Below are 16,244 nucleotides of genomic sequence, written 5' to 3' on the forward strand. Positions count from 1 at the left end.
ATGTAAACAAAACGCAGGCGTAAATCACTTACAAAGAAAAAAGAAAAACACAAGCGCTGTGTTTTTTTTTTTCTTCTTCAAATGTAGCTACCCAAGTGTATTCACAACTATACTGTATGGATTGTGTGTCACAGTTCACACAGAAGGACTGTTCTGAACATAAATGATCAGTCAAATGCTGCAAATCCATAATTGTTTGTGAGGAATTACGTGATTTGTGTGTTCGGAAACAAGCCCTCAAACGTTTGGTAATATTAATTATGCCCATTATATTGTTTGTAATACGTTATCGTACACAATATTAGTATTACAAATATAGATCTTTTATGTGTATGTTTTAAAGTATTGTAGAAAGGGCGGCGTCGCCTTTAAGAAATGGCGACGCCAGTTGAGAATCTATACAACCCAGGAACCCTAGCATTAATTGGGAAGGCGGGGTTGCTGGGTATAAAGGGAAGTGGAGCGGGACAACGGGGGTGATCGTGGGGAGCACCGCCGGTGTAGACTGCTGACAGGGCGCAAAGAACTGAAAGTGCAATACGTGTTTACGGGAAGGTAAAGTGAACGTTTGATTTCGTTTGAGCAACAGCTGTAATTTGTTTTACCGTGAGCGTTTATCCTCTTGGTGAGGTAGTCTTTTGTTTTGTTAGGGTTTCTTTTGTTGTTAAGAAGTATTGGACTCGAGACGCTGTTAAACGGTAACAACTTTAAAATAATGCCGCAGTTTCCGTGACGATTGGGAACTGTCACAACTGCCGCGGGTGTATGTGGAAGTATGTTTATTTCGGAACTCAGAGGGAAGCGCGCATGAAGGCGCAGCACGATTAGCGATCTGTAACAGTAAGAACGGAGGCAACAGTCTGGAGTTTTGGATGTGGCTTTTATTATACAGACAGGAATAACAGTTTCCACAGGTGGTGTAAACAAACAAGAATATTGTGTTTGAACTCTGAGACACCCCGTATTTCTGTGAAGCACTGGGACATTGGTTGCAGGGGTTCACCCCACAACCTGGATATAATTCTATTTCATTCTTGTGGATCCTTCCCAGTCTTGCAGCGATACTCCAGCAGTGGGTGTCCACGTTGTTCTTATAAATCACCTGTGTTCAGAGATACTCCAACAGGGAAAGGGGAGTCTCTCTGTTCTTATCTGTGTTACAGCCAGATCCCAGCAGAGGGAGTCTGCGTGATCCTGACCTTGTGTTCTTACCTGTGTTACAACAAGATTCCAGCAGAGGGAGTCTGTCATCCTGACCTGTGTTGCCGAGAGATTCCAGCAGAGGGCGCCGGTTCCCTGCTTACCTGAGTGGTGGGAGTACTCCAGAGGAAAGGACGTGCAAAGGCCGCGGCCTGCTGGACTCAGCATTCTGAAACAGTTAGTGAGGGGCGAAGAAGTGAGCCAGTTAGTGACCCGTACAGGGCTATACGCAACATAAAGGAAGTGATAACTTCTGTGTAAATATTGTAAATAAAAAGTCCTTACCTGAACGTTCCTTGTGTGTGCCAGTCGGTGGAAGCGAAAGTAGAGTTTTACACGGGGGTACTCTACGGGTTTGTTACAGTATATATAATGCATATAAACTAAATATATACTGACTAATATCTTGGCTGTAAATATTTAAAAGAGGTACTATTTCATCAACTTCTGGAGACCCCATTGGAGATAGCACTGTCAATCATGGTACTAAGGTCGGAATCAGTTAAAAAAAAAAAAAAAAAAAAAAAAAAAAAAAAAGTTGAAAAAATGAAATGGATAAAGTCAGGATCCACGAAGAACCACAACATAAGTGGCCTAAGGAGTTGAAATTAAATTACCCACAGAGAATTAGTAAACTGACGAATCCCCGCTAACTTACTCTTGGTGGTGGAGCCTGACTGCGCAAGCATAACTTATGAGTTAGCAAAAAATGAACTGCATGCGCAAAGAAAAATATTATATAACTTGCTGAATACTTTATCCATTTTTTCAGTTCCCAAAAAAGGCACTCCTAGCCAGTGAGTACTATCCACCTGCCAGGTATGGTGTTCAAACATGCAGCCGTTTTTTAGTTATTTTTACGCAAATATAAAAACCTGATGACTTTGTCAAAACCCATTTTTCTGTGATTCTGTAACCTGTAAACTATCACACAGATTTTCACAAAACTTGGACATAAAAATGCTCCATCACACGGACGCGGAGCTTATGAAATACTGTCCCAGTAAGTTTTAAAAATGGTCAAGAAAACATACCCCTCAAAATCGAGTTTATACAAGGCTCTGCAGTGTGTGTGTATATATATATATATATATATATATATATATATATATATATATATATATATATACCGTATTCTTTCAAATTTAAGAGGCACTTTTTAAACCATTTTTTTCTTCACAAAAATATCTTGTCTTAAATTCGAGTACAGTATAGTAATGTGTGTAAAATTGCCAAAATTGTGACTACCCTAGTACACAACATGTGACTTACTGCTGAGAAAAGACTAACCAAAATGTTACTGCCCAATCTTGAATAACACATGACACAGGCAGCCATTTTCAAAGAAGCATCATTAGCTTCCTGATAAATGTGAAGGTTTTTACAATTTCAGCGTTTCTAACAAACAGGACCAGCTTGGACAGATCGGAAATGCTGATCAGACCCCAGTATTTTTCGACATGTCAAGCAATACCACAGTTCACAAATTGGGAGAAAAACAGGTGTGAGTAATCATGACTGGAAATGAGAAGCAGCACATACATTGGTTTGCAGAAGTATTCACCCCCCTGCAAAGTTTTCACATTTTGTTGGCACCTTAGTGTACTCCACGATGCTTTCAAATTAAACTTTATATGTAGAATCTACACAAATTACTCCACATGATAAAGTTAAAAAATGCATATAGAATATAAATAAGTAAAATTTACAGAGAAAAACAGATTAATCTGAGTTGCATATGTATTCAACCCCTTTCCTACTGCAGCCCTAAATCAGCTCAGGTGCAAATGATTTGTTTGAAAGGTCACAACATTAGTGAAATGGTTTCAGCCTGTGTGTACTCAAAGTGGTTTAACTTGTAGATAATTTCCCTCAAGTATATAAAGACTTTCAAGTGATCCAACAAAGCAACCATGAAGACCAAGGAGCTTTTGAAACAAGTCAGGGATAAAGTGGTAGAGAGGCACAGAGCAGGAAAGGGTACAAGAAAATTTCAAAGGCGCTGATTATCACTCTCAGCACAGTGAAGTCCATCATTAAGAAGTGGAAGATGTATCATACCACCCAGACACTACCCAGAACAGGTTGTCCTCCCAAACTGAGCAGCCGGGAAAGCAGGAAACTGGTTAGTGATGTCACTCTGAAGCCAGCAATGACCTTGAGAGATCTGCAAAGTTCTGTGTCTATACAAAGCTTGCCTGTATGGACGGTTGGCAAGAAAGAAGCTATTACTCAAAAAGCCTCATCTTAAAGTACGTATGGAGTTTACGAAACAGCATGTAGATGATGCTGCAGACGTAGAAAAAGGTTTTGTGGTCAGACAAGAGAAAAATTGAACTTTAAATTCCAAGCCCAACAATGCACATCACCCAGTCAACACCATCCCAACTGTCAAGCATTGTGGTGGCAGCATCATGTTATGGGGATGCTTCTATTCAGCAGGGAAGCTTGTCAGGATAGAGGGGAGAATGGATGGTGCAAAGTACAGGCGAATCCTTGAGGAAAACCTGTTTGAGTTAGCCAAGACTCTGAAACTTGGGAGGTAATTCACATTTCAGCAGGACAATGACCCAAAGCACAAAGCCAAAGACACACTAGAGTGGTTGAACAAGAAGAGAATTAATGTTCTTGAGTGGCCCAGTCAAAGTCTTTACTTGAATCCAATCAAAAATGTATGGGAAGACTTGAAGATTGCAGTCCATCGATGATCCCCAACAAACTTATCAGAACGGGAGCAATTTCCACATGAAGAATGAGCAGAAATTTCACCATCCTACTGTGCAAAGTTAGTGGAGACCTATCCAAAAAGATTCATAGCAGTACTTGCTGCAAAAGTGCTTCTACCAAGTACTGACTTAAGGGGCTGAATACTTATGCAACCAGTAAATTTCATTTTGTACATTTTCTTTGCAAGTTCTGCTGACATTTAACCTTATAGCGTTCAGTTTAACCACTACAGCTTTGAATAAAAAAAGTTTGTTTGAAAAACTGTGCATACATTATTTGTAATTCAACAAAATGTGACATTATTGGTAGGGGGTGAATACTTCTGCAAACCACTGTAACTGTAATGCTCTGTGTGATAGCAGACAGAAGCAATCTGACTCCAGATGTGTAATTGGTTATGTCTTTGTAAATGCATATTTGATGTTTTATTTTTTCCTCAAATTGAGGGTGGAAAATTTGGGCTATGTCTTAAATTTGAAGTAAACGGGTATATATACATAAGACATTTACATATGAAAAGCAATAACTTACTTTAACTTAGTGATCCTTTGCTTCATAATATCCATGGAGTAACACCCTATGTACACCAGTAGTGCCAACCTTAATGCAGAATGCCAATCAATCAAATAAAGTGCTTCAATAATACTTTAGTGTATGGTGTGTCTTTGCCTGCGAGACTGACAATGATTGGTATGTACAGAGTTTGTTGTATCTCAATATAAAATAAACTTGATTACACTGCTTTGGTATTTCAGCAGCATTAACAATAAAAAGCCTGTCTCTGCAAGCTGGTATTTCCGGTTTCACTATGCTGAAAAATGAATCTGTTCTCTTTAAAAATAAATCCATTATAGTACAGCAAATTAATACTTTTATTAAGTTATTGATTGAAGCAAAAATTAAAAACCCATGATATTGTAATATACAAATTATTATTGATATATATATATACAGCTCTGGAAAAAATTAAGAGACCACTGCAAAATTATCAGTTTCTCTGGTTTTACTATTTATAGGTATGTGTTTGGGTAAAATGAACATTTTTGTTTTATTCTATAAACTACTGACAACATTTCTCCCAAATTCCAAATAAAAATATTGTCATTTAGAGCATTTATTTGCAGAAAATGACAACTGGTCAAAATAACAAAAAAGATGCAGTGTTGTCAGACCTCGAATAATGCAAAGAAAATAAGTTCATATTCATTTTTAAACAACACAATACTAATGTTTTAACTTAGGAAGAGTTCAGAAATCAATATTTGGTGGAATAACCCTGATTTTCAAGCACAGCTTTCATGCGTCTTGGCATGCTCTCCACCAGTCTTTCACATTGATGTTGGGTGACTATGCCACTCCTGGCGCAAAAATCCAAGCAGCTCGGCTTTGTTTGATGGCTTGTGACCATCCTTCTTCCTCTTGATCACATTCCAGAGGTTTTCAATGGGGTTCAGGTCTGGAGATTGGGCTGGCCATGACAGGGTCTTGATCTGGTGGTCCTCCATCCACACCTTGATTGACCTGGCTGTGTGGCATGGAGCATTGTCCTGCTGGAAAAACCAATCCTCAGAGTTGGGGAACATTGTCAGAGCAGAAGGAAGCACGTTTTCTTCCAGGACAACCTTGTACTTGGCTTGATTCATGCCAAATCTGCCCAATTCCAGTCTTGCTGAAGCACCCCCAGATGAGTCCAGTTTTCAGCTTTGCCCAACACCTGGTCGTCTAATGGTTAGACGGAGACCTGGAGAGGCCTACAAGCCACAGTGTCTCGCACCCACTGTGAAATGTGGTGGAGGATCGGTGATGATCTGGGGGTGCTTCAGCAAGGCTGGAATCGGGCAGCTTTGGCATGAATCAAGCCAAGTACAAGGTTGTCCTGGGAGAAATGTTGTCAGTAGTTTATAGAATAAAACAAAAATGTTCATTTTACCCAAACACATACCTATAAATAGTAAAACCAGAGAAACTGATAATTTTGCAGTGGTCTCTTAATTTTTTCCAGAGCTGTATATATATATATATATATATATATATATATATATATATATATATATATATATATATATATTGGGATGGGTGCCCAATCACTACTACATAGGTCTCACATGTGCAGCTTTTAAACAAATGCATGCAAGCGTGCATTTCATTTTAAAGCAGGCCTGTGGCACTGCACGGGGTAAAAAAAAGGTTTTCAGTTTGCTGGCCTTGCCTTCTAGGAAGCCTGCTACTGCTATACTTCCTTCTGCAGTGTCTTCTTGGTCACATCATGTTACTGGTTGAAAGCATGTCACCCAGTATGGGGAAGCAGCTGATTGGTTATTGACAGGAAAGTAGCCAGGGACAATTTCACCCTCAAAGTCTGACCCAGGAAGTGCAAATAGAGATGTCTTGATCTTTTAACCATTTGCTAAAACATGTGTTTCTTTCAAAACTGCACATATACGGCCTATATACGGTAATACATGCATGTGCATGACTTGCAGAATTCATGGATCTGTTTTGTTGGTTACAATTACTTCCAAGGTGGGTGATTGAACTGTGGATCATGTCATTGCCGGAACGGGTGTATTGTGGTTTTTAAATGATTCAGTAATACTGAAAGAGACTTCACTGAAGACACTGAGAAAGACTTGAATTAAGTTTTGGAACTTTGTTTTGGTACAGCTCTGTATGATTTGAATGTTGAGATTGGTGACCCAGTGGATCTTGTCATTAAGTGTCAGTCGAGGGTGTTGCTTCAGTTCTCCTGACTGACTTTTTGGATATTACCAGAGACCTTCAAGAATACATTTCACATGAGGGGATAAAAAGACAATGTTGTAGTAATATATGGACAGCTGCTTCTTTTGAGCAATATTGATTCGTAGACGTAAGTAATATAGAGTAGTAGCTAAAGTGTCATTATATTCGGAAACATTAGCACTATCCAGTGCACAGCTCATCAGCACTATCCAATGCACAGCTCATCAGCACTCTCCAATGCACAGCTCATCAGCACTATCCAATGCACAGCTCATCAGCACTATCCAATGCACAGCTCATCAGCACTATCCAGTGCACAGCTCATCAGTACTATCCAGTGCACAGCTCATCAGCACTATCCAGTGCACAGATCATCAGTACTATCCAGTGCACAGCTCATCAGCACTATCCAGTGCACAGCTCATCAGCACTATCCAATGCACAGCTCATCAGCACTATCCAATGCACAGCTCATCAGTACTATCCAGTGCACAGCTCATCAGCACTATCCAGTGCACAGCTCATCAGCACTATCCAGTGCATGCCTCATCAGCACTATCCAGTGCATGCCTCATCAGCACTATCCAGTGCATTCCTCATCAGCACTATCCAGTGCAAAGCTCATCAGTACTATCCAGTGCATGCCTCATCATCACTATCCAGTGCACAGCTCATCACCACTATCCAGTGCACAGCTCATCAGCACTATCCAGTGCATGCCTCATCAGCACTATCCAGAGCACAGCTCATCAGCACTATCCAGTGCATGCCTCATCAGCACTATCCAGTGCACAGCTCATCAGCACTATCCAGTGCATGCCTCATCAGCACTATCCAGTGCACAGCTCATCAGCACTATCCAGTGCATGCCTCATCATCACTATCCAGTGCACAGCTCATCAGCACTATGCAGTGCATGCCTCATCATCACTATCCAGTGCACAGCTCATCAGCACTATCTAGTGCATGCCTCATCATCACTATCCAGTGCGCAGCTCATCAGCACTATCCAGTGCACAGCTCTCTATTGTCGGCAATAAAACTTGATCCAAAGTAACTGATCACTAGATAGTGCTCACTGGAGAACACTTTAGCTGATCTAGCCTAGGTTACATATGTCTTTGGCAGGAAACTACAGCTAAGACCAAAACTTTTGCATCACCTAGAATGTTAGGATTGAGGCATCATTGAATAATAATAATAATAATAATAATAAACTTTATTTGTTGAACACCTTTCTTACCAAGAGGTTCAAGGCACTTCACACAGACTTACAAAAAGCAGTAATTACAAAAAATATTGTAAAAAGAAAAAGAAAATAATAGTCAATCTAATATAAAAAGACAGGTATATATATATATATATATATATATATATATATATATATATATATATATATATATATATACAGACGTGCTCAAATTTGTTGGTACCATTACAGCTCATTGAAATAATGCTTCATTCCTCCTGAAAAGTGATGAAATTAGAAGCTATTTTATCATGTATACTTGCATGCCTTTGGTATGTCATAGAATAAAGCAAAGAAGCTGTGAAAAGAGATTAATTATTGCTTATTCTACAAAGATATTCTAAAATGGCCTGGACACATTTGTTGGTACCCCTTAGAAAAGATAATAAATATTTGGATTATAGTGATATTTCAAACTAATTAGTTTCTATAATTAGTATCAAACATGTCTCCAATCTTGTAATCAGTCATTCAGCCTATTTAAATGGAGAAAAGTAGTCACTGTGCTGTTTGGTATCATTGTGTGCACCACACTGAACATGGACCAGAGAAAGCAAAGGAGAGAGTTGTCTGAGGAGATCAGAAAGAAAATAATAGACAAGCATGGTAAAGGTAAAGGCTACAAGACCATCTCCAAGCAGCTTGATGTTCCTGTGACAACAGTTGCAAATATTATTAAGAAGTTTAAGGTCCATGGAACTGTAGCCAACCTCCCTGGGCACGGCCGCAAGAGGAAAATTGACCCCAGATTGAACAGAAGGATAGTGCGAATGGTAGAAAAAGAACCAAGGATAACTGCCAAAGAGATACAAGCTGAACTCCAAGGTGAAGATACGTCAGTTTCTGATCGCACCATCCGTCGCTTTTTGAGCGAAAGTGGGCTCCATGGAAGAAGACCCAGGAGGACTCCGCTTTTGAAAGAAAAACAGAAAAAGCCAGACTGGAATTTGCTAGAATTTGCTAGAAAATTGTGCATTCTTCGTTTTTTGTGGAGGGGTACCAACAAATTTGAGCATGTCTGTATATATATATATATATATATATATATATATATATATATATATATATATATATATATATTATATATACAGTATATATATATGTATATACTGTAACAAAGCTTCACTCTCTGCGGTTTGTTGCCCCTTTAAAATCAGACCCAACAGACAGGAATGGAGGTTTTAAAGTGCTTTTGCGCTATTTTTTAATAATAACAAAAACAAAATAAACAAAACAAACATCTAGCTCTGTTCTTGAGCACTAACTAAAACACAGAACAGGAACCTAAACTATCTTGCAGGACAGCTAAGCCATTTACCTGCCAATCAAACAAAACAAACCACACAGGTTTAACAAAGATCAAAAAGGTATTCACTACCTTTTCCTTTTTATACACTTATGCACACAGTCAAGCAGGCTCTCCACACAGCAGCAGCAAACATGCTATCTGCTTTCTTTAAATACCCTGCACCTGGCTCTGATTTACAATGATAGCCAGGTGCAGAGGATAATTACTAATAACCCAATTACCAAATGTAATTAAACAACTAAAGAAATGAAGGCTTTTCAGCCTGTGACCTTCTGGGAGATGTAGTCATTTGCTCCCCAGGACTACACTTTCTCACAATACATAAATTCAGTAGGCTAAATTATAAATATAGGTATGTGGCGGAGTGTCCCGCCCCTATATATTTATTTATTATTATTTATATTATTGTTTGCGGCACGGATAACAGCGCCACGTATTTCTTATTGTTTTTGTATTTTTAAAAACCTCGTGAGGATGCGTGGCAGATCAGCTACTGATTATTTAACTAGCTGACAGTCACGCATCCTTACTAAACGCGTGCAGACTGTGGCCGAGGGGTAATAAGATAATTAACAGCTAGTTAACCCCTCGGCCAGAGTATAAGAACCTGCAGCAGTCCGTGCTGTGAGGTTGAGTGTACAGAGGAGAGTACTGGGAGCAAAGAGAGCGAGGCGAGAGAAAACAGCTAAGAACAATTGCTATATGTAAATATACTTGTTTCTGTTTATTTGTTTGGCCAACGCGCCTATTTGTTTTGTGTTTTGTTTGTTTAAATTATATCAATCCCTGGTCCACTTTGATCACAGGCAGTTTTATTCCCCAGTTTCGGCGGCCAATTCCAATATTCTGTCTCTCGAAAGCATCTTAAATCGTGGAAAGCGCTCTTTGTTTAAAATTACACAGAAGACTTCTTTTGTTCGACCAGGCTTACAATTAGATATTTTCTTCTTTTCAAATAGATTTTTTGAAGCGCATATGGGGCGCTATAGAAAATATATATGATTAATTGATTGAATGTTGGCCTGCGTTCGGTCTGGCAGGGTTAATTCTTAAAAAGACAACGCCGAAGGGTCTGATAAATGATTGCAATTATTTGAGATGCTGCATGTAGACAATAATGTAGGAGCACCACCACTGTTTCGACAAGGTTCCATAGTGTAGTGGTTATCACGTCTGCTTTACACGCAGAAGGCCCTGGGTTCGATCCCCAGTGGAACCACTGCAGTTTGTTTTTAAATTATATCAATCCCTGGTCAAGACAAAGTCTCTCTGGGGTTGGCCTGTCATTAGATTGCCGATGTAAGATCCCTGGTCCCATCGTAGAAGCAGGATAGTTTATTCACAAATAAATACATACACGTTTGTTTATGTTTCTTTTGTTGGTAAATTAACCCAATACATTATTACATTCTGCCACGTAATTAGACAATCAAAGCCCATTTGTGCCAGTGCGCATTCAAAGGAGACGCGCTGAGAGAATCCTAGTTAAATACTAGTTTTACTGATTTAAACTAGTTGATTAATGTTTTCTTTACTTTTAAAGCTGAGAATTAAACACACTTGCGACAACTTCATAGCCCTGCTGGCTACGAACACGTATCGAGTCGGCTGTTTCCTATAACCCTGGTGATAGCGAGTGTTTTCCAAGTATCAGCATCGGCATTACCATGCGTTTGGCATGCTTGCTGTGCACTCTAGCATTGCATAACAAGCATGTAGTATGCCCGGACTTCGTGGCGCAACGGTAGCGCGTCTGACTCCAGATCAGAAGGTTGCGTGTTCAAATCACGTCGAGGTCAAAGCCTTCTTTGTTTCTATTCCGCACTATTTCGTTTTTTAACGTGTTTGGATTTGAATGTTTCCGTGCATTTATTTAAACAATTTAGCCTACACAACATATCGATTGTATAGCGATCAAACAGAGATTTATTGTATTGTGATTCTTTTTTATGTTTCAGTTGATACTGCACAATAAATTAAAGTGACTCCCAAATTAATGTTGGCCAGTCTTCAATGACATAGTTGGGCAATAAAGTCATATTAACACTTCCTTGCATGTTATTTTGAAAACAGCTCTACAAATACTAGTTTTGAAGAAACTTAAAGTACAGCAAGTAATGATTGATGCCTTAAAGCTTAACAGACCTTTACAAATTAACAAAGAAAACATAAAAAAGGGGCACATAGTCGGCAGGATGTGAACATGAGCGGGGAAACTCCAACATCTTTTAAGTCCATCACCTTAACTACTTGGCCAAAACTACGTTGTGTAAAGTACCAAGTTCTATAAACATATCACAGACCAAGAACAAATACACACAGTTTGTTTTTAATAAAACATTGACCAAACCACAATCCCTGGTTTAGGAGGCTAGTGCCTTATCCTTTAGGTGACTGCGGTACTTTCATATGGATAGTAGTCAGCGTGACAAAATACGACCAGAGGGAAAAAAGCAGTGGTTTCCCTGTCGTTCCATTGCCATATTACATTGTGCATGTTCAGAATATGCGGGAATCCTGAAAACAGCATTGTAATATGTGAACAAATCAATAACCGAATTTAATTAACGCATGGATTAAACGCTATTGAGTGTTACGGTTGTTAATTAACTTGCAAAGCAAACGTTTTAGAGCTCAATTTTTAAGAGAGTTCAAGAGCTGACATATGCAGGAGCTGGCAATATTGACGTATTCCCAAGGGCTTTATCTTTTGGTCTTTCTGGGAACAATTTAAAAAGAAAAGAAAGCAATGTCATTTGTAAAGAAACGAATTTGATAGAAAACCTAACGTTTTCGAGGTTAGTTGTCGATTTAAATGTTCCAGTAATGTGCACATTTCCCTGATTGCGAATATAATACGAAGTCTTGCCTTCAGTTAATATTTTAGAAAAACTGCTTTGCAAACAGAAGAAAAACAAGCTAGCAGAGGATGGTTTCGATCCATCGACCTCTGGGTTATGGGCCCAGCACGCTTCCGCTGCGCCACTCTGCTGCTGTTGCCGCATAACTGAATTACCAAGCAGCAGAAAAAAAAAAAAAAAAAACTGAACTCATCGTTTTAACCAGCCACACGGCAGTGGCCGGGCCAAACCATGGAAACGTCGTAAATCAGAGATGATCCGTTTTCTTTTCTCCCAAATACGTTATGCAAAGTATGCAACTTTTCTGCCCACTTTGATCACAGGCAGTTTTATTCCCCAGTTTCGGCGGCCAATTCCAATATTCTGTCTCTCGAAAGCATCTTAAATCGTGGAAAGCGCTCTTTGTTTAAAATTACACAGAAGACTTCTTTTGTTCGACCAGGCTTACAATTAGATATTTTCTTCTTTTCAAATAGATTTTTTGAAGCGCATATGGGGCGCTATAGAAAATATATATGATTAATTGATTGAATGTTGGCCTGCGTTCGGTCTGGCAGGGTTAATTCTTAAAAAGACAACGCCGAAGGGTCTGATAAATGATTGCAATTATTTGAGATGCTGCATGTAGACAATAATGTAGGAGCACCACCACTGTTTTGAGAAGGTTCCCTAGTGTAGTGGTTATCACGTCTGCTTTACACGCAGAAGGCCCTGGGTTCGATCCCCAGTGGAACCACTGCAGTTTGTTTTTAAATTATATCAATCCCTGGTCAAGACAAAGTCTCTCTGGGGTTGGCCTGTCATTAGATTGCCGATGTAAGATCCCTGGTCCCATCGTAGAAGCAGGATAGTTTATTCACAAATAAATACATACACGTTTGTTTATGTTTCTTTTGTTGGTAAATTAACCCAATACATTATTACATTCTGCCACGTAATTAGACGATCAAAGCCCATTTGTGCCAGTGCGCATTCAAAGGAGACGCGCTGAGAGAATCCTAGTTAAATACTAGTTTTACTGATTTAAACTAGTTGTTTAATGTTTTCTTTACTTTTAAAGCTGAGAATTAAACACACTTGCGACAACTTCATAGCCCTGCTGGCTACGAACACGTATCGAGTCGGCTGTTTCCTATAACCCTGGTGATACCGAGTGTTTTCCAAGTATCAGCATCGGCATTACCATGCGTTTGGCATGCTTGCTGTGCACTCTAGCATTGCATAACAAGCATGTAGTATGCCCGGACTTCGTGGCGCAACGGTAGCGCGTCTGACTCCAGATCAGAAGGTTGCGTGTTCAAATCACGTCGAGGTCAAAGCCTTCTTTGTTTCTATTCCGCACTATTTCGTTTTTTAACGTGTTTGGATTTGAATGTTTCCGTGCATTTATTTAAACAATTTAGCCTACACAACATATCGATTGTATAGCGATCAAACAGAGATTTATTGTATTGTGATTCTTTTTTATGTTTCAGTTGATACTGCACAATAAATTAAAGTGACTCCCAAATTAATGTTGGCCAGTCTTCAATGACATAGTTGGGCAATAAAGTCATATTAACACTTCCTTGCATGTTATTTTGAAAACAGCTCTACAAATACTAGTTTTGAAGAAACTTAAAGTACAGCAAGTAATGATTGATGCCTTAAAGCTTAACAGACCTTTACAAATTAACAAAGAAAACATAAAAAAGGGGCACATAGTCGGCAGGATGTGAACATGAGCGGGGAAACTCCAACATCTTTTAAGTCCATCACCTTAACTACTTGGCCAAAACTACGTTGTGTAAAGTACCAAGTTCTATAAACATATCACAGACCAAGAACAAATACACACAGTTTGTTTTTAATAAAACATTGACCAAACCACAATCCCTGGTTTAGGAGGCTAGTGCCTTATCCTTTAGGTGACTGCGGCACTTTCATATGGATAGTAGTCAGCGTGACAAAATACGACCAGAGGGAAAAAAGCAGTGGTTTCCCTGTCATTCCATTGCCATATTACATTGTGCATGTTCAGAATATGCGGGAATCCTGAAAACAGCATTGTAATATGTGAACAAATCAATAACCGAATTTAATTAACGCATGGATTAAACGCTATTGAGTGTTACGGTTGTTAATTAACTTGCAAGCAAACGTTTTAGAGCTCAATTTTTAAGAGAGTTCAAGAGCTGACATATGCAGGAGCTGGCAATATTGACGTATTCCCAAGGGCTTTATCTTTTGGTCTTTCTGGGAACAATTTAAAAAGAAAAGAAAGCAATGTCATTTGTAAAGAAACGAATTTGATAGAAAACCTAACGTTTTCGAGGTTAGTTGTCGATTTAAATGTTCCAGTAATGTGCACATTTCCCTGATTGCGAATATAATACGAAGTCTTGCCTTCAGTTAATATTTTAGAAAAACTGCTTTGCAAACAGAAGAAAAACAAGCTAGCAGAGGATGGTTTCGATCCATCGACCTCTGGGTTATGGGCCCAGCACGCTTCCGCTGCGCCACTCTGCTGCTGTTGCCGCATAACTGAATTACCAAGCAGCAGAAAAAAAAACAAAAAAACAAACTGAACTCATCGTTTTAACCAGCCACACGGCAGTGGCCGGGCCAAACCATGGAAACGTCGTAAATCAGAGATGATCCGTTTTCTTTTCTCCCAAATACGTTATGCAAAGTATGCAACTTTTCTGCCCACTTTGATCACAGGCAGTTTTATTCCCCAGTTTCGGCGGCCAATTCCAATATTCTGTCTCTCGAAAGCATCTTAAATCGTGGAAAGCGCTCTTTGTTTAAAATTACACAGAAGACTTCTTTTGTTCGACCAGGCTTACAATTAGATATTTTCTTCTTTTCAAATAGATTTTTTGAAGCGCATATGGGGCGCTATAGAAAATATATATGATTAATTGATTGAATGTTGGCCTGCGTTCGGTCTGGCAGGGTTAATTCTTAAAAAGACAACGCCGAAGGGTCTGATAAATGATTGCAATTATTTGAGATGCTGCATGTAGACAATAATGTAGGAGCACCACCACTGTTTCGACAAGGTTCCATAGTGTAGTGGTTATCACGTCTGCTTTACACGCAGAAGGCCCTGGGTTCGATCCCCAGTGGAACCACTGCAGTTTGTTTTTAAATTATATCAATCCCTGGTCAAGACAAAGTCTCTCTGGGGTTGGCCTGTCATTAGATTGCCGATGTAAGATCCCTGGTCCCATCGTAGAAGCAGGATAGTTTATTCACAAATAAATACATACACGTTTGTTTATGTTTCTTTTGTTGGTAAATTAACCCAATACATTATTACATTCTGCCACGTAATTAGACAATCAAAGCCCATTTGTGCCAGTGCGCATTCAAAGGAGACGCGCTGAGAGAATCCTAGTTAAATACTAGTTTTACTGATTTAAACTAGTTGATTAATGTTTTCTTTACTTTTAAAGCTGAGAATTAAACACACTTGCGACAACTTCATAGCCCTGCTGGCTACGAACACGTATCGAGTCGGCTGTTTCCTATAACCCTGGTGATAGCGAGTGTTTTCCAAGTATCAGCATCGGCATTACCATGCGTTTGGCATGCTTGCTGTGCACTCTAGCATTGCATAACAAGCATGTAGTATGCCCGGACTTCGTGGCGCAACGGTAGCGCGTCTGACTCCAGATCAGAAGGTTGCGTGTTCAAATCACGTCGAGGTCAAAGCCTTCTTTGTTTCTATTCCGCACTATTTCGTTTTTTAACGTGTTTGGATTTGAATGTTTCCGTGCATTTATTTAAACAATTTAGCCTACACAACATATCGATTGTATAGCGATCAAACAGAGATTTATTGTATTGTGATTCTTTTTTATGTTTCAGTTGATACTGCACAATAAATTAAAGTGACTCCCAAATTAATGTTGGCCAGTCTTCAATGACATAGTTGGGCAATAAAGTCATATTAACACTTCCTTGCATGTTATTTTGAAAACAGCTCTACAAATACTAGTTTTGAAGAAACTTAAAGTACAGCAAGTAATGATTGATGCCTTAAAGCTTAACAGACCTTTACAAATTAACAAAGAAAACATAAAAAAGGGGCACATAGTCGGCAGGATGTGAACATGAGCGGGGAAACTCCAACATCTTTTAAGTCCATCACCTTAACTACTTGGCCAAA

The 16,244-nt window shown here is 39.2% G+C and overlaps 8 non-coding genes across 8 annotated transcripts; 6 read left to right on the plus strand and 2 right to left on the minus strand.

The window, feature by feature from the left end:
- The first annotated feature begins 10,373 nt into the window (after nt 1-10,373).
- On the plus strand, nt 10,374-10,446 carry trnav-uac (transfer RNA valine (anticodon UAC)). Its single transcript has one exon. It is a non-coding gene; the product is annotated as a tRNA-Val (tRNA).
- Nucleotides 10,447-10,954: 508 nt separating this feature from the next.
- On the plus strand, nt 10,955-11,026 carry trnaw-cca (transfer RNA tryptophan (anticodon CCA)). Its single transcript has one exon. It is a non-coding gene; the product is annotated as a tRNA-Trp (tRNA).
- A 1,121-nt stretch (nt 11,027-12,147) lies between these two features.
- trnam-cau (transfer RNA methionine (anticodon CAU)) lies at nt 12,148-12,219 on the minus strand. The gene has a single exon. It is a non-coding gene; the product is annotated as a tRNA-Met (tRNA).
- A 532-nt stretch (nt 12,220-12,751) lies between these two features.
- Nucleotides 12,752-12,824, plus strand: trnav-uac (transfer RNA valine (anticodon UAC)). Its single transcript has one exon. It is a non-coding gene; the product is annotated as a tRNA-Val (tRNA).
- A 508-nt stretch (nt 12,825-13,332) lies between these two features.
- On the plus strand, nt 13,333-13,404 carry trnaw-cca (transfer RNA tryptophan (anticodon CCA)). The gene has a single exon. It is a non-coding gene; the product is annotated as a tRNA-Trp (tRNA).
- A 1,120-nt stretch (nt 13,405-14,524) lies between these two features.
- trnam-cau (transfer RNA methionine (anticodon CAU)) lies at nt 14,525-14,596 on the minus strand. Its single transcript has one exon. It is a non-coding gene; the product is annotated as a tRNA-Met (tRNA).
- A 535-nt stretch (nt 14,597-15,131) lies between these two features.
- On the plus strand, nt 15,132-15,204 carry trnav-uac (transfer RNA valine (anticodon UAC)). The gene has a single exon. It is a non-coding gene; the product is annotated as a tRNA-Val (tRNA).
- A 508-nt stretch (nt 15,205-15,712) lies between these two features.
- On the plus strand, nt 15,713-15,784 carry trnaw-cca (transfer RNA tryptophan (anticodon CCA)). Its single transcript has one exon. It is a non-coding gene; the product is annotated as a tRNA-Trp (tRNA).
- The last annotated feature ends 460 nt before the right edge of the window (nt 15,785-16,244 follow it).

Source organism: Acipenser ruthenus, chromosome 35, assembly GCF_902713425.1.
Source record: "Acipenser ruthenus chromosome 35, fAciRut3.2 maternal haplotype, whole genome shotgun sequence".
NCBI lineage: Eukaryota > Metazoa > Chordata > Actinopteri > Acipenseriformes > Acipenseridae > Acipenser > Acipenser ruthenus.